General features: G+C 36.1%; 1 protein-coding gene across 2 annotated transcripts in view; it reads left to right on the plus strand.

Moving 5' to 3' along the window:
* Positions 1–4481: 4481 nt before the first annotated feature.
* Positions 4482–24260, plus strand: part of DIS3L2 (DIS3 like 3'-5' exoribonuclease 2) — a 321890-nt gene continuing 302111 nt past the window's right edge. For both annotated transcript variants that reach the window (XM_032480492.1, XM_032480493.1), the window contains exon 1: positions 4482–4588. The gene's annotated coding sequence lies outside the window, so the exon portion shown is untranslated. The remainder of the gene's footprint in view (positions 4589–24260) is intronic.

Consider the following 24260-nt stretch of genomic DNA (forward strand, 5'->3'; position numbering starts at 1 on the left):
ATGTGCCAGGCACTGTTCTAGATGCTTTACACATATTCATTCATTTAAATCTCATATCAACCGTTTGAGTTGTTATAATCATCTATACTCTGTAGGTGAGGAAAACAGAGACACAGAGCCATTGAGTAACTTGCCCAAGGTTACACAGCCAGTAATTGGAGGAGCTGGATTTGAACCCAGCAGTTTGGTTCCTCATGTCTTAAGGGCTATGCTGCACTGCTGCTGTATTGGATTTGCAACATTAGAGAACTTTTTCTGTTACACTAGCTTCATATGAGACTGGTATCTGGCAGGAGACAAGGCACAGGAAAAAAGTAAATCTTGTCCTATAAAGACCTCCCTCTGCAGTAAATTCTCCAACAAAGCAAAGGATAAAGCATTCTGCATTTGGTGAATTTAATGTGATTCATTATTTTCCTCATTCAAAGTGAAATGACTGTTAGATGACATTTGCAGCTGCTGAGTAATTTAAGTTCAAAATCAGAAAAAATATGCAAGATGGAAGATCAGAGAAAGAAAAGATTAAAATAAGATGATGAGAGAGTAAAAAAAATTAAGACAAATTTAAGGCTAAAGATGTGGGAATAAAAATTTAGAAAGAATAAAATTGTAAATGAGAGAATTTTCTAAGATTTACATTTTAAGTACTATAAGTGAAATTAAATAAAAAACAAAAGAAAGGGGAGGAGGGTATAGCTCAAGTGGTAGAGCTCATGTTTAGCATACACAAGGTCCTGGGTTCAATCCCCCGTGCCTCCTCTAAAAATAAATAAGTAAGTAAACCTAATTACATTCCCCTCCTCCCAAAAAAGAGCAAAGAACTAGAAAATAAAGAATTAAACCTAAATGTGGGGCCAACTGATGTCCTTCAAAGTCAATGACCCCCATTCCTGGGCTCCCAGATGTCTGCTGTGAGCCCTCAACAGATAAAGCACAGTCTTTACTGGGCATGTTTACTCTAATAAACTAAAAGCCCTAGGTAATGCCTAACCTCACAGTAGCTCAAGCTAGTTTGGGGGGGTAGGTAATCAGGTTTATTTATTTATTTATTTTAGAGGAGGTACTGGGAATTGAACCCAGGACCTTATGCAGGCTAAGCATGTGCTGTACCACTTAAGCTATACCCTCCCCTCAAAAGATGAAATTTTAAATAGGACCTAGTAGGTAAGAGAGAAGGTAAAGGCTAATACCCACAAAGCAAAAAATATTCTAGAAGGATTTATTTTTTAAAAGTTAGGGTAAAAATAACACTATGAAGATAGAAGGAAAAGAAAAAGGTATTTTTAAAAACTAAGTTTAAAGTGAGACAAGAACAAAACCAGACTATAATGAAAGACTACAGGTTGGAAACAGTGGTCTGGGTGGGTCTAGTTGCTGCTGTTGAGGAAGCCAAGAACAACTGATATGGTGATGACGAGGCACACTTTCTGCTCACCCACAGCCCACAGTGCACCACCTGCACAGGTATAGACATTTTAATACATCCCACAGCTGAGCCAGGGCCTTCCAAAGTCACACCCCTGGGCCAGCAAGCACACCTTCACTTGGGTTCTTGGAACAAAGTCAATTCTACCTAAGCTTTTCTTTAACCTATTTAATAGACCTTTCATTATCTTTTATTTCCCTCAAGGTGAAATTAGTAAGTGGAAGGCAATCAAAACATGCTCTTGAATGAATTTATTCCACCTTATCTCCTTGAAGTTCTTGTGGTGTTTGATCATTACACTGTTTTCTCTCTCTCTCTCTCACACACACACATTTATCACCTTGCTTTATCTTTGAGGTTGCAACACTTCTTACTGAACCTGAGTTGCTTGATTATTTGCTTCTTTGACTGTAATCGTGGCAGGGGAATTGGGGGAGGGGAATGACACAGTCTACAGGACTTGTTTGTACACTGGGCTGTCAGGGTGAGTGTGGTGATGAGGGAAAGCAGAGTCAAGGATGAGTCCCAGGTGACTGGCTTTGTGACTGGGTGGATGCTAGTCCAGGAGAAGACCAAGTTGGATACGGTGGTGGTTTGGAATCAGGGTTGGCATGGAAACTCTGGGACAACCAAAGCTTGGACTTCATAACAGGCATTGTCCCTTCTAATGCCAAAATGGGATTCTTCTGGAGGCAGCATATGGCTTACTTCACATATGAACAGGGCATGGTAACTCTGGTCCTCCACTCATATCTTGGGTCTTCGGGTATTCCTCAAAGCATTTTGCATCATTAGTTGGCCACCCATCATCCAGAGACCAAAGTCAGACAAAGCAAATCATCTGGAACATACATGCCCATACCACCCTGGAAGTATAGAGTTCACATGCAGTTCCCTGCAGTTCTCTAAAAATATGCCCTTCATAGCAATGATAAATTTCTATCTCTTGAGGCACCCTTGCAATCTCCCAGAACCCTAGCTAGGTTGAGTCTAAAGAATCATCTTGGCCCTTCAACAGAACACAGTCCTTTAGAATAGATGCTGTATTCAAGGCTGCCAGGAGAATGAGATAGACTTTACTATAATTCATGTATTTGAGGCTTCCTTTTTCTAGGTTACAAGTTGACTTTGTCCCTTCTGTTCACAAAACAATTGATTTAGCTTTCTTTTACCAAATTGTAACCATTTTCTGATCCTGCCTTGCTGATGTTACTCCTATGCCTTCTTGGCTGATACGTTGGGTTTTCCTAAACTCTTCAGCCACATATTTCGAATTTCATGGTTTACTCCCACAGAGGGCCAGTTATATCCACTGTGGTTAGATTTATTAGTCTCTCAGAGAATATTTCTCTTTTGGGGGTGCTTATTGTAATACCTGTTATAATGGGAATGGACTGGAGCTATGGACTGGAGGTACGGACTGGAGGTACGCTTGTGGGGCAAGCCTCTCATCCCAAGTCTCTCCAGAGTGTATTGTGGTTTTCCGCTGGCCCACATGAGGAAGCCCAGGGCTCAGTTCACTAAGAGGATATGGGGATATGCCCACCTAGCCCTCTAGCCTTCACACTGACTGACACTACACTTTCTGCTAGCAGTCCAATCTCAGTGGGATCTGCCCATTGGACTTATGTATAAAAATTGTTCCTGCTCTTCTATCCCTGCTTCTACTTTTGGCTTCATCTTCCATTTCTGATCCTGAAAGCTCAGCTTCTATGTTTTCAATCTGTTGTCCTTTTCTTCTTCTGGATCTTCCCATCTCTGGCTCTATTGGGCCCCCTCCCACCCACTGAAGTCCTGGAACTCCACAACCCTCTGCTTCCTGCCCCTGCTGAGTATCTTCCACCCTGTACAGTTTGAACAGACAAGTTCTGCCTACATCACAGTTTTGCTGAGGGTTGGGAAGGGACCTCTGTGAACATTAAAAACCAGAGGTTCATGGGTCTATTATTTTTTAAACCAAAAATTGATTGAGGCTTTTGTCTGTGGCAGGCAGGGTAGATGCAAGGTTAAACAACAAATATTTTTCACCTTCAAGGAGATCAGTTATTAGTTGAGGAATCCTGAAATATGCAAGTACTATGACAGTGCTTTTGAAAACTTTGAAGCATTCAGAAACAATTTAAGGTATCTCTTTTTCTTGTTTAAGGAGCGTCTGGTGGTGGGCTCCTTCACCACACAGATTCAAGCGCTGTCAACTTTGACAACCTATTCCTGATTCTGACTTTTCTATGGTCACCACTGCACTCTGGATCCTGAAAGCATTTGACACTGGTGATCACCTCCTTACTGAAATTCTCCTGCTGTCTCCTCAGCAGTCTTTCAAACAAATTCTGCCTGCTCTTTGGGGGTTTCTTTTCCTTTGTTTACACCTACAATATTGATATTTTCTAGGTTCCATCCTTAACCATTCTCTATACACACTTCCTTGGGCAGGCTGCACGAAACTTAGTGGGCTTTTCAATGGAGCCTACACTCTTCCCTGAAACCTCTTCCCTGCCCCTTTTACTTGGTTGAAGTCTCCACCATCAGCTTCTCCCCACCTGTGTCTGGGTAGGCCCCTAGGGGCAGGCTCCCCTAACTTCCTTCACTTCATGCATCTCCGTAAGCACGGGACTGCCTGCTTGCCCTCTCACCAGCTTGTCCGGCAGGAGGACAGGGACCACGGCTGGGTTGTCTACCGCTGTATCCTAGGGCCAGCCCTGCACCTAGTCCTGAGCAAGTGCTCACTAACTGGGCATGGAGTAAATCATGGCATGAGTAAAATCTTGTCTCTGGAGAGGGCTGGCGTGGCTACCTTCCGGAGCTAGAAGCCGGGGGCTGGCGGCACCGGTGGGGTGAGAGCCCTGGGGCACAGCACTGAGGACCGGGGCTGAGAGGGTTCAGGAGCACGGTACCGGGCAGCTCGAGCCACCGGCTACAGCCAGCCGCCTCTGCGAGGCCAGGCCAGAGAAGTCGAGTCGCCCTTCCACCAGGCGCTTTCGCCGCCCCGCCGCCGCAGCGGAACTACTGGCGACCACCGCCTCCGCCGCGCGCTCGTCACGCGCTCCACTCTTGTCTCATTCCGGCCACCGTTCCTCTTTGTATCGCCGCGCCCATGACCCGGAAGAGCATTCTCCTTAGCAACTGCGGGACCGCGGCGGCGCCGGCCTCCCGGGAGCCACGGTGAGGCGTCCTCGCCCTCGCCCCCGCACCCCCCACCTCCCGTGCCCCACCTCGACCCTTTCTCGGGACCCACCCGGGGTCTGGCCTGCGGATCCTCCGTGGCGGTTCGCGCGGCATCTGCGCCGGCCGCCCCAGGCGAGCGCCCTCCGCCTCTGATTTCGCTCCCCGGCCCTGGCGTAGCTCTGGTCACCCCACGCCCACCTCTCCCGGCCCACCTGGCCTCCCTGGGTCCGCTCCTGGCGCCCTACCCCGCCTGCCCAGTATGGTGCCCGGGAGGAAAAGCAGAATTAAACAGGGCCTGTTGCTGTAGAGAGGACGCTTCCTGAGGTTCGGGTCACCTGTGGAGCGTTCTCATGGGTCCTGTTACAAGTGTTTTGGGCTGACAGGGATGAGGCGCCTTAGGATTGTCGAATAGCAGCCGCTTTACTGTAATACTTGACGTTTGCTGCTTTTCGCTTTTCGAAGTGGTATCCTTTATCTGCTTTGATCGTTGATCGGGGAGACCCATTTAATTGGACATTTTGAACTGATCCTTTACCTGGGAGTTAAGTCTCCAGTTTTCAGTGCGTTTAGAATTGTGTAAGTTAGATTTTGCGTCTTACGGATTTCTACAGAAAGAACTCTCTCTGGGACTGGGTAGGTTTGGGAAAAATTGCAAGTGAAATTTGCTACGTTGAAAAAGTAGGGGCAGGTGGTGTTAACATCTCTGGTTTTCATTTGAAAACAGGTTTGGCACAACCGCTAGTAAAATCCTAGCTGGCTTTTTTCCTCCCAGAACTTGACAAACTGAAATTTATATAAAGATCCAAGGGACTGAAAAACCTCCCTTAACTGAATTTGAAGAAGTGGGACTAAGAAAAACTCTAAGCCTTATTTGAACCTTGTTGGATAACGACATTATAATTAGCCCCTTGATAATGGAGCTAAAACTAAGGCATATGAACAGTTTTTGCGGAATGACATTATTTGGGACTAAAATGCAGATTATATATCACAATCCAGTATTTAAAACACTAATTTTATTTCAGTTCAATAAGTATTTATTAAGCACTTAAGAGTTAATTTTTAACATATCTTTTATTTATTTTTTACTTTTTTTTGGTGGGGGTAGGTAATTACTTAATTTAATTTATTTATTTAATGGGGATACTGGAGATTGAACCCAGGACCTCATGCATGCTAAGCATGCGATCTACCAATTGAGCTATACTCCCCCCTGACTAAGCACTTAAGAGTGCTACATGCACCTGAAAGGATGTATAAGAAATAAGAGACTGAACAAATTAAATTATTAGGAAAACTATAAAATAGCATTTATTTAAATGCAAAATCAGAGGGAGGGGAGATCAGTATGGGCTGGAGTTTTCAGTAATACGTTTATGGATTATATCTCTAAAGTATAGATACAATTTGTATTTGCATTGAAGGGAACAGGGAATTCTTGTACTCTTAAGGGTTTGGGAAATAGTCTATGTGACATTTTATAATCTTTATATAAAGCTTTAAGGTCACTTGATTGCAGTATCTATTTCTTCCACTTTTTAGTACAAATCTAGCTAGCATTTTTCGTGTTTGAAATCTAAAATAACGAGGCTACTAGGAGGGGTTTTTGCCACTTAGAGATTCTGTCCTTTTCTTCTACAGTAGAGCTTACTTTTATTTAAGACACTACAGTTTAAGTAGTCATTGTTTTATACGTCCTTAAGAGTTTTGTGAAATGTTGCTCTTTGCTCATTTGACAGATACTTTCAGAGTGCTTCCTGTGTAGCAGTCACTATATCAGGAAATACCAAAAACAACGGTTACTCAGCAACTAGTAGTGCTTTGTCTATGAGAGGTGTGTGTGTAACTATCAGCCTTTGATGCTCAGAATTTGCCTACAGACATAGACAGGCCAGATATATTTATACAGCCATCTGAACTGACTTTTTTTTTAAAGAGTTGAATGGGGATTTTAGGCTCAATTGCTTTGGGTATCCTCCAAAGATTCATTTGTGAAGATGCATAAACTCTGAAGGTGACATTTTACGATGTTGTATTGCTTTCTTACAGGTTTGGTGCCCATTTATTCACTTATTCAATAAGTATTTGAGTGCTTATTTGGTATTAGGTGCTGTGCTTAGCATTGGAAATGGGGGAGAATGAATGCATACATGGTCCCTGTCCTCAGCACATGTTATCAAATAATCACACAAATGTAAAACTGCAATCATGACAAGTATTTGAGTTGGGAAAGTGACAGAAGTGACATTTGAACTGAGATCTCAAGGATGCACAGAAAAGGAAGAGTGTTCCAGTCAGAGCAAACAGCAAGGCACAGACAAGATGACAAGGTTCATAGAGAAAACTGGGAACTTAAGGTACAGCTCTAGGTATGGATCAGGAAGAGTGTAGAAGGATCTGGTGAGAGGGGTTTGGAGAGGTGGGACAGAGGATACTGGGCCTTGAAGCAGGCTGAAAAGTTTTTCTTTATTTTTAGAGTAAAAAGAAGCCTCTATACAATTTTACTTAGAGAGTTAGGCTAGATTGTGGGTGAGGATGACACAATTAGATTGTGTATGAATAGCCTGCTCTGTATTCTGCCATTACTTAGTGTTTGCATTATCTTCTTTTTCTTCATTTTCTCAACACACTCCTTCAGCTTTCTTATAGTTGAGGAAACCTCCATGTCTCATTAGCAAGGCATGTCTCCTTGATTTTTAATTGGGAGAAAAGGAATTTTAGGGGTGAGGATTGGACACTAGAAGTTAATTGATTTGAAATATTTTTGCATTAGAATGACTGCTAGGGCACAATGTCTGTGACTGTTTTTCTTTAACTGTGGTTTAAAAAACACATAGTACAAAATTTACCCTCGTAACCATTTTTACCTGTACAGTTCAGAGGTGTTAACTGTATTTACGTTGTTGTGTAACATCTCTAGGACTTTTTCATCTTGTGAAACTACACTCTGTACCCTTTGAACAACTCTCTATTTCTTCTTCCCCCCAACTCCTGGCAACCACTTTTCTACTTTCTGTTTTCATGATTTTGCCTACTCTAGATATCTCATATAAGTAAAATCGTTTAAGATGTGTCCATTTATATCTTCATACTCCTTCCGTGCAGTATTCCTTCTCCCATCAGTCAGTTCAGATCCTACCAGTTCTTTAAGGTGCAGTTCCTCTCCCTTGTGTTTCAACTTGGATTAATAGATCCAGAGTGGAAGAGGCCTTAGAAATCATCCTGTCTTATTCTGGGTGAGAAAGTAGAGTCCTATAGAAGTTTCAGTGACTTGATCAAGGACAGACATCTAATGAGTTGGGGCAGAGTTGGGACTAGAGCTTTGATCTTTCAACTACTGGATGGGTGCCTGTTCTGCTTCAGCCTGCTTACACGTTGTGATTTTGTGATTTATTCTTTAGTTAGACCAGAAGTACTACTGAGGCACAGAAACTGATTTCCATATCCCCATTCCAATATTCTGAGGCATATTAGATGCCTGGGAAATATTTGTTGATTAATTGATTGTCCTTGGACTTGCCTAAAAGGTGGCCCTACATAAAATTTTGAACTTCATTGATTTCAGATCCTTCATTATATTAATCAAATTTTACATCAGTCTTTCTGCAGTTGAATAAGTCTTTCACTTTTGCAATCAAAGTTGAGAATCTCTCATTTTTTCCCTCTCTTTATGACATGTATTTGCCCATGGCACGCATACTTTGGTTCCCCTGCATATTCTGATGAAAAAGCCATCAGAAATGAAAAACAACACATTAAACTTTTTAAGATAGCTGATTTATTTTGAGGCAGAGGTTTATGCTTATTTGTGAGTTTTTGTTTTGTTTTGTTTTGTTTTGTTTTTTGCTACTAAATGGTTTTTAAAGAATCATGTTTGCACCACATTTTACCATGCTCATCTCGGAATGCCTATGGACCAGTTGATTTTTGGACTGGAAATGTTTTGAGATGGATTAATATTTTAAGTGCCAAAAAAGTGTAACAAAGCATTTTCTTGTGTGAGGAAGGTCTGTAAATTTTTATTTGCAGTTTCCCCATCTATCCCAGACTTTGGGTCCCTGTAATGTTGTATGACTAGCCTTATAGAATCCAGTTTTTAGACTGTCCTTTTATTTTAACCTTCAAAAAATTTTTTGTTTTACCTGGGGAGTTTCTGTGGGAACTTAGTTGCTATCCATATAACTTCTTGAAATGTGAAATGTCTGTTCAAATCTCTTGTCCATTTTTAATTGGGTGTGTTTTCTTATCACTGAATTTTCGTAGTTCTCTATGTATTCTGGTTGTGAGTCCTTTTTCAGACATAGGATTTGCAAATATTTTCTCCTAGTCTCTTTTTGTTCTCTTAATGATGTCTTTTGAAGAGCAGTTCTTAATTTTGACAGTCCAATTTATAGTTTTTTTTGATGGGTTGTGCTTTTCTTTATTTAAAAAATCTTTGCCAAAGTTAATACCACAATGGTATTCTCCTATGTTCTAGAAGTTTTAGTTTTTTAAGTTTTACTTTTAGGTCTATGATCTACCTTGAGTTAATTTTTATGTATAGTGCAAGGTGTGGATTAAAGCTGATTTTAAAAAATTTGGAATCCATTTGTTCTAGAACTGTTTGTTGAAAATACTATATTCCTTCACCAAATTGCCTTGTACCTAGGTTATACCTAGGTCGAAAATCTATATATTTGTGGTTCTATTTCTGGACTTTCTTTTCTGTTCCATTGATCTATTTGTCTATCTTGATGCCAGTACTATACTGATTTGATTACTGTAATTTTGTAATAAAAATTGAAGTCAGGAAGTGTAAGTCCTTCAGCTTTGTTGGTCTTTTACCAGATTTTGGCTCTTTGAGGTCTTTTTCATTTCTATATTAATTTTAGAATCAGCTTGCCAGCTTTTCCAAAAAGTCTGCCTGAGAATTTGATTGGAATTGTATTGGCTGTATAGATAATTTGGGGAGAATTGCCACCTTAACAGTGTTGAGTCTTCCAACCCATGAACATTTAGGTTTCCTTTACCTTCTTTCAGCACTACTTTGTAGTTTTAGTTGTGCATGTCTTGTACATCTTTTGTCATAGTCATCCCTATGTATTTTGTATTTTTGATGCCATTGAAACGATGGATTTTAAAAAATTTATATTTTGACTGTTGCTAGTTTACCAGAAATATGATTGATTTTTGTACATTGATCTTCTCTGTCATCCTGGCTATGCTATGTATTCTAGTAGTTTTAAAAATAAATTTTATTGGATTTTCTACATAAAGATTATGTCATCTATAAATAGAAACAATTTTACTTCTTCCTTTCTAATCTTTTTTTTTTTTATTTATTCTTATTGTACTAGTTACAATTCCCAATGCAATGTTAAATAAAAGTGGGAGTAGACATACTTGTCTTATTCTGATCTTGGGAAGAAAGCATTCAGTCTTTTACCATTCAGTATGATGACAGCTGTAGGCTTTTTGTATATATTCTTTGTTAGTGAAGAAGTTTCCTTCTATTCTTAATTGCTGAGAGATTTTTTTTAATTAGAAATGAATGTTGAATTTTATCAAATGCTTTTTCTGAGTCTACTGAGATGATCATATATTTTTAATTTTCAATTTGTTAATATGGCCATTTATATTGATTTTCAAATATTAGTGCTAACTTTGCATTCTCTAGATAAACCCTACTTGGCTCTGATGTATTATTATTTTTATATATGGAGTTTATTCTTGAAATTTTATTTTTCCATTTACGATTATGACAGTTACTGGTTTGGGATTTTTTTTCTTGTAATTATCTTTTTTTTTTTTAATGTATCGAAGTAATGCTGGCAATCTTGAATGAGTTGGGGAGTATTCCCTTTCCTTTAATTTTCTAGAATAGTTTGTATAGAGTTGGTATTTCTTCCTTAATGTTTTGTAGAATTTATAAATAAGCCCTTCTGGTCTGGAGTTTTCTTTGTAGGAAGGTATTAACTACATATTCAATTTGTGTAATAGATAAAAGGCTGTTACGTTATCTGTATCTTCTTGAGTGAGCATTAGTAGTTTGTATCTTTCAAGGAATTTATTCATTTAATCTAAATTGTTGACTTTATTGATATAATGTTGCTCATACAATTCCATTATTGTCTTTTTAAAATTTATAGACTCTGTAGTGATATCACTTCATTCTGATAGTCATAATTTGAGTCTTCTCTTTTCTTGATCAGGCTGACCAGAAATTTATTGATATTACTTATCTTTTCAAAGTACCACATTTGGCTTCATTGATTTTATCTATTGTTTTTCTGTGTTGTATTTCATTGATTTCCACTCTTAATTTTTGTTATTTCAGCTTACTTTGTATTTCATTTGTTTGTCTTTTTCTAATTTCTTGTGGTAGAACCTGAGGTCATTGATTTGAGACCCTTCTTTTCTAATACAGGCATTTAGTGCTATAAATGTCCCTCCAACTCCGCTTTAGCTGCATTCCACAAATTTTGGTACGTTGCCTTTTCATTTTCTTTCAGTTCAAAATAACTTAAATTTCCTTTTGATTTCTTCTTTGATATACATTATTTAGTTTTTTTAATATTCAGAGATTTTCCAGATATCTTTTTGTTACTGATTTTATTTTATTTGAATTTTTTTTTTATTGAAATGTAGTTGATTTACAATGTTAGTTTCAGGTGTTCAGCAAAGTGGTTCAGTTATACATATATATATATATTTCAATTTTAATTTAAATCTACTGTATTCAGAGAACATACTTTATTTAATTTGAGATCTTTTAAATTGATACTTATTTTATGGCCCAGAATATTACATATATCTTGGTAAATATCCTTTATGCCCTTGGAAAGAATGTGTCTTGTGCTGTTTTTAGTTGGAATGTTTTATAAATGTCAGTTAGGTCTAGTTGATTAATATTGTTATGTCTTCTGTATCCTTACTGATTTTCTATCTACTGATTCCTTTAATAATTGAGAGAGAGAGTGAAATCTCTGGCTATGATTGTGGATTTATAGACCTATCTTCTATTAGTTTTTGCATCATGAAGTTTGAAACTCTGTTATTAGGTACATACACATTTAGAATTGTTGTTTGCTCTTGATGAATTAACCCCTTTAATGTTATGAAATAATCTTTAGCCGTGGTAATTTTCTTTGCTTTGAAACCTGCATTGTCTGATAACTAATGAAGCCAATCCAGCTTTCCTTTTGTTAGTATTAGCATAGTATATCTTTTCTCTACATTTACTTTTAACTTATTTGTGTCTTATATTTGAAATGTGTTTTTGTATGCAGCATATTGTTGGGTGTTGCTTTTTAAGTAGTCTGACAGTCTTTTAATTGGTGTATTTAGACCATTTACATTTAATGTGATTATTGATATGGTTAAGTTTGAATCTTTCATCTTGCCATTTTTTTGTCCCATCTATTTTTTGTTTGACTTCTTTCAGATTAATTTTGTTTTTTCTAAAATTGTTTGCCTCCTTTGTTGGTTTATTATAACTATTCATTTTTTTAGTGGTTACTTTAGGGTTTATATATACATGTTAAACTTATCACAGTTTACTTTCAAGGATATTATACCACTTCATGTATAAAAACCTTTTAACAGTATCTTTTAATTTTTCTTCCTGACCTTTGTGCTCTTGTCATATTTTTTACTTCTACATATGTGATCAATTCCAGTATACGTTGTTGTTATTATTTATGATCTATTATTTTTTAAAGAGACTTCCATTTTAAGAATAAAGTTATTTTACTCATGTAGTTACCTTTTCTTTCTTTTTTTTTTTAACATTTTTAAAATTTGAGTTATAGTCAGTTTACAATGTTGTGCCAATTTCCAGCGTAGAGCACAATTTTTCAGTTATACATGAACATACATGTATTCACTGTCGCATTCCTTTTTGCTGTGAACTACCACAAGATCTTATATGTATTTCCCTGTGCTATACAATATAATCTTGTTTATCTATTCTACATATACCTGTCAGTATCTACAAATTTCAAACTCCCAGATATAGCTACCTTTTCTAGTTCTCTTTATTCCTTTGTATAGATCCAGATTTGCATCTGTTTTCATTTTCTTTCTGCTTTAAGTACTTCTTTTAGTATTTCTGTCATGTAGATTTGCTAGTGATGATTATTTCAGCTTTCACATGTCTGAAAAAGTTTGTATTTTGCCTTTTAAAAAAATTGAAGTATAGTTGAGTTACAGTGTTGTGTTAGTTTCTGGTGTATAGCATAGTGATTCAGCTATACATATATATTACTTTTCATATTCTTTTTCATTATAGGCTATTACAAGATATTGAATATATTTCCCTGTGCTGTATAGTTGGACCTTGTTTATTTTGCCTTTGTTTTTGAAAGATATATTTGTTGCATAAAGAATTCTAAACCAACTTTTTTTTTGCCTATCAGTATTATTAGGATTTTGGTTCACTGTATTCTATCTTGCTTTTTTCTGACAAGAAATCTGACATCTTCATCTCTGTTTCTTGTGCTTAATGTGTCTTTTTTTCTCTGCTGCTTTTAAGATTTTTCCCTTTAAACTAGTTTTAACCAAATTGATTATGATGTGTCATGTAGTTTTCTTTATGTTTCTTGTGATTTGTGTCATTGATCTTCCTGAATTGTGGTTTTATAGTTTTCATCAAATTTGGAAAAATTTCAGCTGTTATTTCTTCAAATATTTTTTCTTTCTCCACCTTTCTTGGTATCCCCATCCCCAGCTGATTTCAACCTAATATACATTAGGTTGCTTAAAGTCCGATAGTTCACTGATGCCCTCTGTTCATTTTTTTCTTTTTTTTTTCTTCTGTTTCTCATTTTGGATAATTCCAATTGCTTTATCTTCAAATTCACTAACTTTTCCCTCAGCAGTGTCTAATATGCTGTTAATCCCATCCAGCATGTTTTTCATCTTGGGCATCATAGTTTTTATCTCTAGAGTTTTGATTTGGATCCTTTTTATGTCTTTAGTGTCACTTAACCTTTTTAGTTTTTCCTCTAACTTTTTAAACATATGGTATACAATTCTAATAACTACTACTTTCCTGTCCTTTTTAAATTATTCCTGTATATTTCTATATTTTCTCTTTCTTTCTCTCTTTGTCTCTCTGCCCATCTCTTCCTCTAATAAACAGACACACACTACACAATACACCCTATTTATTAAAGAAATAATGCAAGATACATAATAATTTCTCTATTTTGTACATTTGGAAACAGGCTTAAGAAAGCTAGGTAGTTTGGTTTGGTCAAGTTCAGACAGTTAATATTCAGATTAAAATCTAGGTTTTTCACAACTCCTGTTCTTTCCAGTACTCCTGCTTCTGTACGAGGGATAAGTGTATAACTAAAATAGAAGTAAAAGTAAAGAAGGCACCATAATAGAGAATTCTGAAAGATCATAAGGGAGTGTGTAGGTTATAAATGACTTCCAAGGATGCAGGAAGCATTTGGAATGAGCCTTTAAGGACAGGTAAGATTTTGCACATTGCTCTAAGGAGGGGGAAGCATTTGAAGAGGAGAGAAGCATATATTGCAGTGTGTGGGATTGAAAGAGTGGGGCATGTGTTTTGCTGAATTGGGTGTGAATATGGAAAGCAGACGACTAGGGAGGTTAGACTGAATTGTGGAGTATTTCTGATGTCTAGCTTTAACACAGCTTTTTAATATATCATGCTTCTAACACAAGTGTGGAGTCTTTCAGCATTTCCTTTATTACTTACTACGGTCTTGCACATAATTAATTTATAGGTTTATTGATTGATGAATAGCATTTTTCTTACTATAGCACCTTTAGTTCTACTTTATTAGGGCCTTTGATTACATTGCTTATTGTTTAAGTAGTCTTAAATCTTGTGGTTATGAAATTCCTTCCAAAGAAGTCAGCATACTTTATGTTAATTCATTGTCTCAGCGGTCAGCTTACCATATCCTAAGACTATCCCACTTTCTCAGGCATCCAGAATCCTACTTCAGCTTAAAGGTCATTGTGTAATCTTGTATTGTTCTAATGAAAAGAATAATAGTGTTGTGGGCAGAGCCCATGCCTGTTTCTCTGGGACTTTTTTACTTCTGGCTGGTAGGGAGGACTGTCCTTGAACTCACAACGACCACCATATACACAGTTGGCCCTGACACTTTAAGTGCTCAACTGGACTCACTCTGATCTTTGTATCTCAAAGGAATTAACAGCTGAGGTTTCATCCAGGGTTTCATTGAATTTCAGTCAGTTAAAAAATAATTAATGGGAAAAATCTTACTATTCAAGTAAGATTTCACATCATTCTTCTTGCAATGCTTTTAATTATCTTATGCAAAACTTTATTCTTGATTTCTGGCAAATGCGCTCTTTGCTAAAGCTCCCTGAAATGATTGCTAGTGGTTCTCAATGTGAGTTTGATCAAAGAGCACATTACTCTTTGCTGTAAACCCTCTGTACCCCCATGAATTTTCTTGTTAGTGCAACTTGGGAAGAAAAGATGAAAATCAAGCATTTGCTAACTCCTAACAGGTGATCAGTTAGAAAGACACCACAGAACCAAGTTGATTTTCAGTGGCAAAGATTGAATCTAGAATTAAAAGATTATGTATGTACTTACATGCACTTCTATACAGTCCTTTTTGTTTTTATTTTATTTTAATTTTTTTTGGGGGTGGAGGTAATTAGGTTAATTAATTAACTAATTTTTAATGGAGCTACTGGGGATTGAACCCAGGACCTCATTACATGCTAAGCATGTGCTCCTACCACTGAGCTATTTTCTCCCCTCCAGTCCTGTTTGTTTTTAAATTGTGATCTTTTATTAAATACTGAGAAGTTACAAAGTAATATATGCAAAATATATGTAAGGTATACAGAATAATAGGACAGTGAATTCCCATGTATCTAACCACTCAGTTTTAAGAAAAAATTGAAGATCTCTGTGTTCCTATTCTTAATCCCACTTCTTCCTTCCTGTTTCAGAAGTAATCTGAGATTTGTATTTTCTTTGTACTTGAACCAGATAGTTTGTATCCTTAACCTGTTGTTTAATTTTGCATGTTTTTGAAATTTATAAAATAAAATCACAAAGCAGGTATTTTTCAGTGGTTTGCTTATCCCTATAATGTTATATATGTCTGCTTTGGTCATATTTTGCAAGTATTTAATCCTGGGCTGCTTGCACTTAGGAATATAAATTTATTTCTTAATAATTTTCCTCATTAGTCTTTAAAGAATATGATTCATCTAAAAAATGATACAAATAAACTCATTTACAAAACAGAAAGGGACTCTCAGACATAGAAAACAAATTTATGGTTACCAAAGGGGAAAGGTGGGGGAGGAGGGAGAGGAGGGATAAATTAGGAGTTTAGAATTAGCAGATACAAACTACTATATATAAAATACATAGACAGCTAGGTCCTACTGTATAGCAGAGGGAACTATATTCAGTATCTTATAATAAACTGTAATGTAAAAGAATCTGAAAAAGAATATATATGTATATAACTGAATCACTTTGCTGTACACCGGAAACTAACACAACATTTAAAATCAACTATACTTCAATTAAAAAAAAAAGAATATGATTCATATGTTTCTACCTTGTGGAGATAAAAAATGGTAATATTTTCTGACTAGATAAAAATAAACCAATCTCCTTTAAGACATTTAATGCACTCTCAGGCCCTTCCCTTGTGAGTGGGCAGGAGCCCTTTAAAGTGATGGTTTATTTTTCCTGTCTTTCTCCTTATACTTCACCTTGGGCAGTCTGGTTACTCCTCATTCCCCATATAGGTAGCTGGGTGATCCTTTACCCTGATTGCACAGAAAAATCATCTAGGGAGATTTAAGAATAATACCCAAGCCTGGGCCAAACACTGACCAATTAAATTTGAATATTTCTTTTTGTGACCATTCTTATCTTTTGCCTGTTTTTAGTTTTTGTTTTAATTGGGTTGCTTCTTTCATATTGATTGTAGGTCTTTACATATTTGATATATAAATCTTTGAAGTCTTATATGTTGTAGATATTTTCTTCCAGACTGTTGTTTTGTCTTCACAGTTTCTTTTGGTTTACAGAAGTTTTTAATTTTTAAAATTTGAGTCTCTTTATGGTTTCTGTTTTATGTCTTAACTCAGAAGGCTTTCTTTACCCCTAGATTTTGATCAGTTTTTACTCTATATTTTCTTTTAATATATTTATAGTTTTACTTCCAACATTTAGCACTTTGAACCAACTGCAGTCTGTTTTTTATTGATAGTATTAAAGATCTAACATCACTTTTCTCTAAACAGGTACCTAGTTGTCCTGTTATCATTTGAGTTGTCTTCCCCTCACTGATTTGAAATACCTTTTTTATAATTTCCCAAAGGTCATTTTTACTCTTGTTTTCTTCTAGTGATGTTTTTGCCTATTTCAACTAAATATCATACTCTTTTAATTACTATTACTTCATAGTATGTTTTTCAATCTGAGAGAGCAAATCTTTTCTTGTTACTCTTCCTTTGCAGATATTTTTCATCTGTTATGTACATTTTCTCTTCCATTTGACTTTATTTTTTATTGATGCAAAATTCACATAACATAAAATTAACCATTTTAAAGGGACTCGGTCGTTTAGTACATTCACAGTGTTGTACAAACATCACCTCTATCTAGTTCCAAAACATTTTCATCATCCCGAAAGAAAATTCTGTACCCATTAAGTAGTTGCTCCCTATTCTTCCCTTTCCCTAGCTTCTGGCAGTTAACAGTCTGTGTCCTGTCTCTATGGGTTTACCTATTCTGGATATTTCATATACATGGAATCATATGTGACCTGTGTCTGTCTGGCTTCTTTCACTTAGCATAATGTTTCTGAGGTTCTTCCATGTTGTAGCATGTATTCATTCCTTTTGTGGCTGAATAATATTGTATTATGTTTATATGCCACAGTGTATCCATTTATCTGTTATGGACCTTTGAGTTGTTTCAACCTTTTGGCTATTGTGAGTAGTGCTGCTGTGAAAATGTGTGTATAGTTATTTATTTGAATAAACTATTTTCAACTCTTTTGGGTATACACCTAAAAGTGGAATTGCTGGGTTGTATGGTAATTCTATATTTAACTCTTTGAGGAGCTGCCCGATTGTTTTGTACAGTGGTTGAACCATTTTACATTTCCAACAGCAATGTATGAGGGTTCCAGTTTCTCTACATCCTTGCCAATACTGGTTATTTTCTGGGTTTTGTTTTGGTATAGATATCCTATTCACTATGAGTGGGAACCTTGTTGTGATTTTGATTTGCATTTCCTTGATGGCTGATGATGTTTGGCATCTTTTCATGAATTTCTTGGCCATTAATATATCTTCTTTGGAAAAGTGTCTATTCACATCCTTTGCCCATCCATTTTTTTCCTTCCATTTGATTTTTAAGATGAGCTTGTCAGTTTCTATAAAATTGTGATTGGGATTTAATTGTGATTACATTGACTTCAACTAATTTGCCACCAACAGCTTTATAATATTGAGTCTTTCTGGCAAAGAACAGGGTTATTTTATTTGTTTAGGTCTTTCATAATTTAAAAAATAATTTTAAAATTTAAATTAGTCTTATTAAATTTTAAAACTTAATTTTAAAATTTAAACTATCAGTCTTATTAATTTTATTCCCAGACATTTTGTGATTTTGGTTATTACTTAGAATTGATCTTTTTTCTTGTCACATTTTCAAATTGATTATTGTGGGCATATAGGAATGTTATTGATAATTTATTTGTTGATTTAGAATCTGCCCTTTCTGTCATTCTTGCTGAAATCGTTAATCTTAATCTTAATAATTTGTAAGTATATGCTTTGAGATTTTCTAGATAGAAATCATATTATCTGTAAATATTGAAAACCTCTTAAACAATTGAACCAACTTGATTTATGAAAAAGCATAATTATTTTTTATTGATAAGTCTAAATGGACCCTTTTTATTGTTAGTGAATAGAGTTAAACATATATGTGTACCTATATATGTATATAAAATGCTGTTTGACAAAAGTAATTCATACTCTTTAAGAAACAAAAAAATCAGACATTACTAAAATATATGTCTTTAAAGTGAGAATCCTTAGTAATCCTGCTTTCTAAAGAGAATTGTCTTTATGACTGTGATGTGTTTAAGTAGAGGTTTCATTTGTTACACTTTGAGAGGCAAAGATGGTTAAAGAGATGGTTCGTTGCTAGACTGTTGGCATTTTTAAGCTGTTGGGTTGTCATCCTTCATCTGTAGGTCAGTGCCATGACATTTCACTTGCGAATTTAATTCCTTGCTGTTTCTGGAATAAAAATGTAACAAGACATTTGAATTTATATAAAAAGTATAGGTAAAAGAAATTCTTCCTTTTTAAAGAATGTATGTGACATTCTTTCCTTCTCTAATATAATAGGTTCCATGCTCTTTAAGAATTATGAAAATATTCTATTTTTTCTATCTTTGCTTCTTTTTTAAAATCTTTTTTTAAATAAGTAAATTTGTTTCTTTATTTTAACTTCTTTGGGGGGATAGATAACTAGGTTGGTTTGTTTGTTTGTTTGTTTAATGGAAGTCCTGGGAATTGAACCCTTACCTTAGCACTGAGCTATACCCTCCCTCCATCTTTGCTTCTTAACTGAGGATATTCCTTGTTATCCTGGAAGACCTGGAACTTAGCAGAAGTACTTCTGCAAAGGAGTGAGAAACTGTCTTGGCTTTCGTGTACGATGCACTGTATAGCAGATCTACCTGGAGGAAACGGATTTGGCTGATAGTGGTTTAGAGCGGCTCTACTTTGAAATGGGGGCTGATGTGAGAGGCTCTGACTAATGTATTATCAACTTGTGAAAACATTAAAACTCCAGAATTCAGATAAATCTTATAATAGGCACTGAGATTCTAGAGTATTATATGAATTTATAAAAGAATTTCATAAGCAGTTCAGTTATCTTTAAGAGTTTTCTTAAATTCTGGAATATGTGGAAATGTTTTAGTATTTTGAAGACAACTATTATAATTACCTTTAAAAATTAGAGTTGAGAAGCATCAATAGGCTTTTTCTTCTTTTTCATCAGTGTCAGAGCTTGTTGCCAAACTGGCTTTTTAATTCCCACTGTGACATTAGGCCGCAGTAAATTATTATCATGTTATCAAGAACATTTGTTCAGTGTCTACTTCACCTACTTGTGGAAATAGGCATAAAATATAGTTCCTGCTCTTCAGTAACTTATAGTTGTTGAGTAACAGGGCATCTTTTTTATTTTTTGAGGTACAGTTGATCTACAATATTATATACATTTCAGGTGTACAACATAGTGATTCAGTTTTTAAAGGTTCTACTCTATTTATCGTTATTATAATATATTGGCTAAGGGCATCTCTTTTAATTACTTCATTCAGTGAACATTTCCTGGGTGCCTGCTATGTGCCAGCCCTACTAGGCACTGGAATACAATGGTAAACCAGACAGACAAGGCCCCACGCTCTTGGAGCTTACATTCTAGGGTCTTGAATACTTGTCATGCTGAACGATGTAATTGTTCAGAACTTTACAAAGGTACTACTTGTTCTGGTATGATTGGGAAAGGCTTTATTGAGGGGCTAGGACATGAGTGGGACAGCTGGACAGGAAGGAAAGTGTTCATTTCTGAGTGTATATTATGTAGAACCTGCTGTAAAGGATTTTGTGGTTAAATACATGTGGAAAACAGCACACTCTGGCATTGCAGAGATGTGATCCCCAAAGATAGAGAAGTTAGGTGAGGTTTGTAGAGGGAGGAAGGTATGGAATTTGAGCTGTTCTTTAATAGGTACAATTTTAAGAGTGAGGTTGGAGTGGAGGGTGAGTGAATTGTGTGAACTTGAGCACAGGACATATTGGGGGAGTACCCGTCCCTATCCCCCCTTCTCTCCTCACAGAAACTATCATTTACCTTGGGCCTCACCTTTTCAACTCTTTCTTCCTAGTATTTTTAACAAGTTTCCCCTTTAATGAAAGTAATAGTGACAGCAGCAACAAATGGAAAATCTTTTGATTTCACCTCTTCCTCTTCACAGCCATACTTCACAAAAGAGTCATCTGAACTCATCAGTTCCACATCCCCCCTGCCCATTTAGTTCCTCACCTTGTTTGTCTTTGGTTGTTATTCATATTGCTTCACCAGAACAGCTCTCATCAAGCTCCCTGTGACATCCATACTACTAAATTAAATTAATTCTTTATTTCACTTTTCTTAGCATATATGATTTTATTGCCCACTACCCTCTTGAAACCTTGATTTCCTTGACATCATACTCCCCCAGGTTTTCTCTTATTGCTCCTTTGAGGAGACCATTCTTTTCTGTCTTTGAAATTTTGATTTTCTTCTCCTGGCTGTTGAACTTTGAGGCTCTTCAAGTCTCAATCCTAGGCTATTTCTCTTTTTAGTCCATACTCTCTTCCTAGGCTGATCTCCTTTGTGGTTATGATTTCAATTACTGTTTGTTCTCTGGTGACTACCACGTTTGGCCTCAACTCAGGCATTGTCAAAACACTAGAACAATGACAGAGAGACTGTCACATATTGCAGAATACAGAGTGAAAATGATGGGGTTTGATTGATTGTGGCAGATGGGTGAAGGTGACAAAATTTCAATGAGTTTCATTATTCCAGTTTCTTAAATTTCAGAATTTCATTTTTCCTTAGAAAGTGATCATTTCACAAACTTTATTGACCTATTATTTAGCAGGCACTTTACTAGTCTTTGGGATTGCAGAAGGAAATAAAATATTTCATAATCTAAGTCTCTTAATTACATTTTCTAGTGTAATGGGTTTTAAACTTAGGCTAAAACTATATAAACCTAAATTCCACTAAGAGTTACAAGACTTTACAAGTTAGAGAAGCATTGAGAGCTGGAGCTTAAGATGATATGGTATCAGCCTTGTCATAATATATAAAATGTCCCTTTTTCTATATCAGTAACCCTTGATTGATGCCAGCAGTCCCAGAATTAGCCCTGAGTGTCTAAACTCAAATTTAACTCCCTAGAGCTTTTCATGAAGACCCTAAGATGATAGGTTGTAGGTAAATGGTGTCTAGCCAATGTCTTTCATTAAATTGAAATAATATATGTAAGTCCCTTCCACCTATCCATTTTACTGCTTAAGGATAAAACAGAGAGCTCAGATTCGAATTACTCTTTTTAGTCTTCTGAGAAGAGCTCTAATGTTCAACATGTTGAGAAAAGTTTCTTAAATTATCATTCAACTATCATTCAGGTCCTTGAAATGAAAAAAGAATAACAGTTTATTCATTTTTTTTTCTTTATGGATGATGCTTTTGGTGTTACAGAGTCTAAGAATTAATTTGGAGTTAATTTTTGTATAAGATGTGAGGTTTAGGTCAGGTTTTTTTTTTAACATTTTTTTTTTAGTTATAGTCATTTTACAATGTTGTGTCAAATTCCAGTGTAGAGCACGATTTTTCAGTTATACGTGAACATGCATGTATTCGTTGTCATACTGTTTTTTTCACTGTGAGCTACCACAAGATCTTGTATACACTTCCCTGTTCTATACAGTATAATCTTGTTTATCTATTCTGCATATGCCTGTCAGTATCTACAGATTTTGAAATCCCAGTCTGTCCCTTCCCACCCCCTGCCCCCTTGGCAACCACAAGTTTGTATTGTATGTCTATGAGCCTGTTTCTGTTTTTTTTTGTTTGTTTGTTTGTTTGTTTGTTTTTTAGATTCCACATATGAGTGATCTCATATGGTATTTTTCTTTCTCTTTCTGGCTTACTTCACTTAGAATGACATTCTCCAGGGACATCCATGTTGCTGCAAATAACATTATGTTGTCACTTTTTATGGATGAATAATATTCCATTGTATAAACATACCACATCTTCTTTATCCAGTCATCTGTTGATGGACATCTGTTTCCATGTCTTGGCTATAGTAAATAGTGCTGCTATGAACATTGGGGTGCAGGTGTCTTTTTGAAGGAATCTCCATACTGAATGGGAGAAAATTTTTGCAAACGATGAAACCAACAAAGGCTTGATCTCCAGAATATATAAGGAGCTCATACGACTTAATAAGAAAAAAAACAAACAACCCAATCCAAAAATGGGCAGAAGACCTAAACAGGCAATTTTCCATGGAAGAAATACAAATGATCAATAGGCACATGAAAAAACGCTCAATATCACTAATTATCAGAGAAATGCAAATCAAAACTGCAGTGAAATATCATCTCACACCAGTCAGAATGGCCATCATTCAAAAATCCACAAATGACAAATGCTGGAGAGGCTGTGGAGAAAAGGGTACCCTACTACACTGCTGGTGGGAATGCAGTTTGGTGCAGCCACTGTGGAAATCAGGTTTTTTTTTTTTGTCTATTGATGTCCAGTTGCTTTAGCACCATTTGTTGAAAAGGCTATCTTTCCTCTCTTGAAGTGCTTTTGCATCTCTGTCAAAAATCAGTTGAGCATATTTGTGTGTCTATTTCTGGGTTTCTCTAAGTTACTCCATTAGTCTGTATGTCTGACCCTGTGAAAATATCACACTGGCTTGATTTCTTTAAAGCTTAAAATTGGGCAGTGTATTTCTCCAACTTTATTCTTTTTTTCTTATTATTTTGGTTATTCTAGTTACTTTGCATTTCTGTATAAATTTTAGATAAGCTTGTCTATATCTACAAGAAATCTTGGGATTCTGATAGGAATTATGTTGAATTTCAATATCCGTTTGGGTAGAATTGACATCCCTGCTATGTTATCATCTGTTAGTATTGATATCTTACTGCTTCAGGTGAAATGTAGGAACCTTACCACATTTAGGCCCCTTTATCCTCCCTACTTTCTAATTAATTGTCTTAAATATCTCCTTTACATACATTGAGAAGCACATCAGACAATATACTGCTTTTAACCATTTAATGTAATTTTAAAAACTCAAGAGGAAAAAAAAAGTCTAGTATTTTATTTACCTATAAAATTACCCACCATTAGTGACTTTCTACTTCTGAAAGTTCTGTTTAGTGTCTTTTTGTAAGCTGCTTTCACTTGTTTTTATTTTTTCTTTTATTTCTTTATGCACATTATAGTTTTAAAATAATTGTGTTTGTCATTTTTATGACCCAAAATTACTTTGCACCATGTTTTTTTTTTTTTGTGTGTGAGTCTCAATTATGATGGCTCTCTTCCTCATATGTTTTGTAAGCAATTGCCAGGCTTTGACTGTGGAAATATTCTGAAGTGAATAGTTCTGAGAGCTCTGAGTTCTGGTTTTTTTTCTATTCAGCCAGCGTCCTGGGACACTACCAACCTAGGGTCACTTTGAATTAGTGTGTATGATTTGGGTTAGCGTGACGGCACTGCATGAGTGCAGGTCTGTGTTTATGAATCTTCTGGGGGAACTCTCCTTTGCCCGCATTTAGAGCCCAGGTCAAAACAGACACGTTTCTTGATTGCTTTTCTTCATCAGTAGGTGTATTTTTTTCCTAGCCTACATTTTCACTGAGTTAGTTGCTCCTCAAGGGTCTTCATTTTTTTGCAGTGGGGCTAATCTCCACTTGTCTACATTTCATATGGTCAGGGCTTTAGCTTTATCTGTCCTGCCACTTGAAACTATAAGTCTCTTCGATACTGACACCAGGATGTTGCTCCCAGGGTCCCTGTAGCCTCAGCTTCTATGTACTC

Source organism: Camelus ferus, chromosome 5, assembly GCF_009834535.1.
Source record: "Camelus ferus isolate YT-003-E chromosome 5, BCGSAC_Cfer_1.0, whole genome shotgun sequence".
NCBI lineage: Eukaryota > Metazoa > Chordata > Mammalia > Artiodactyla > Camelidae > Camelus > Camelus ferus.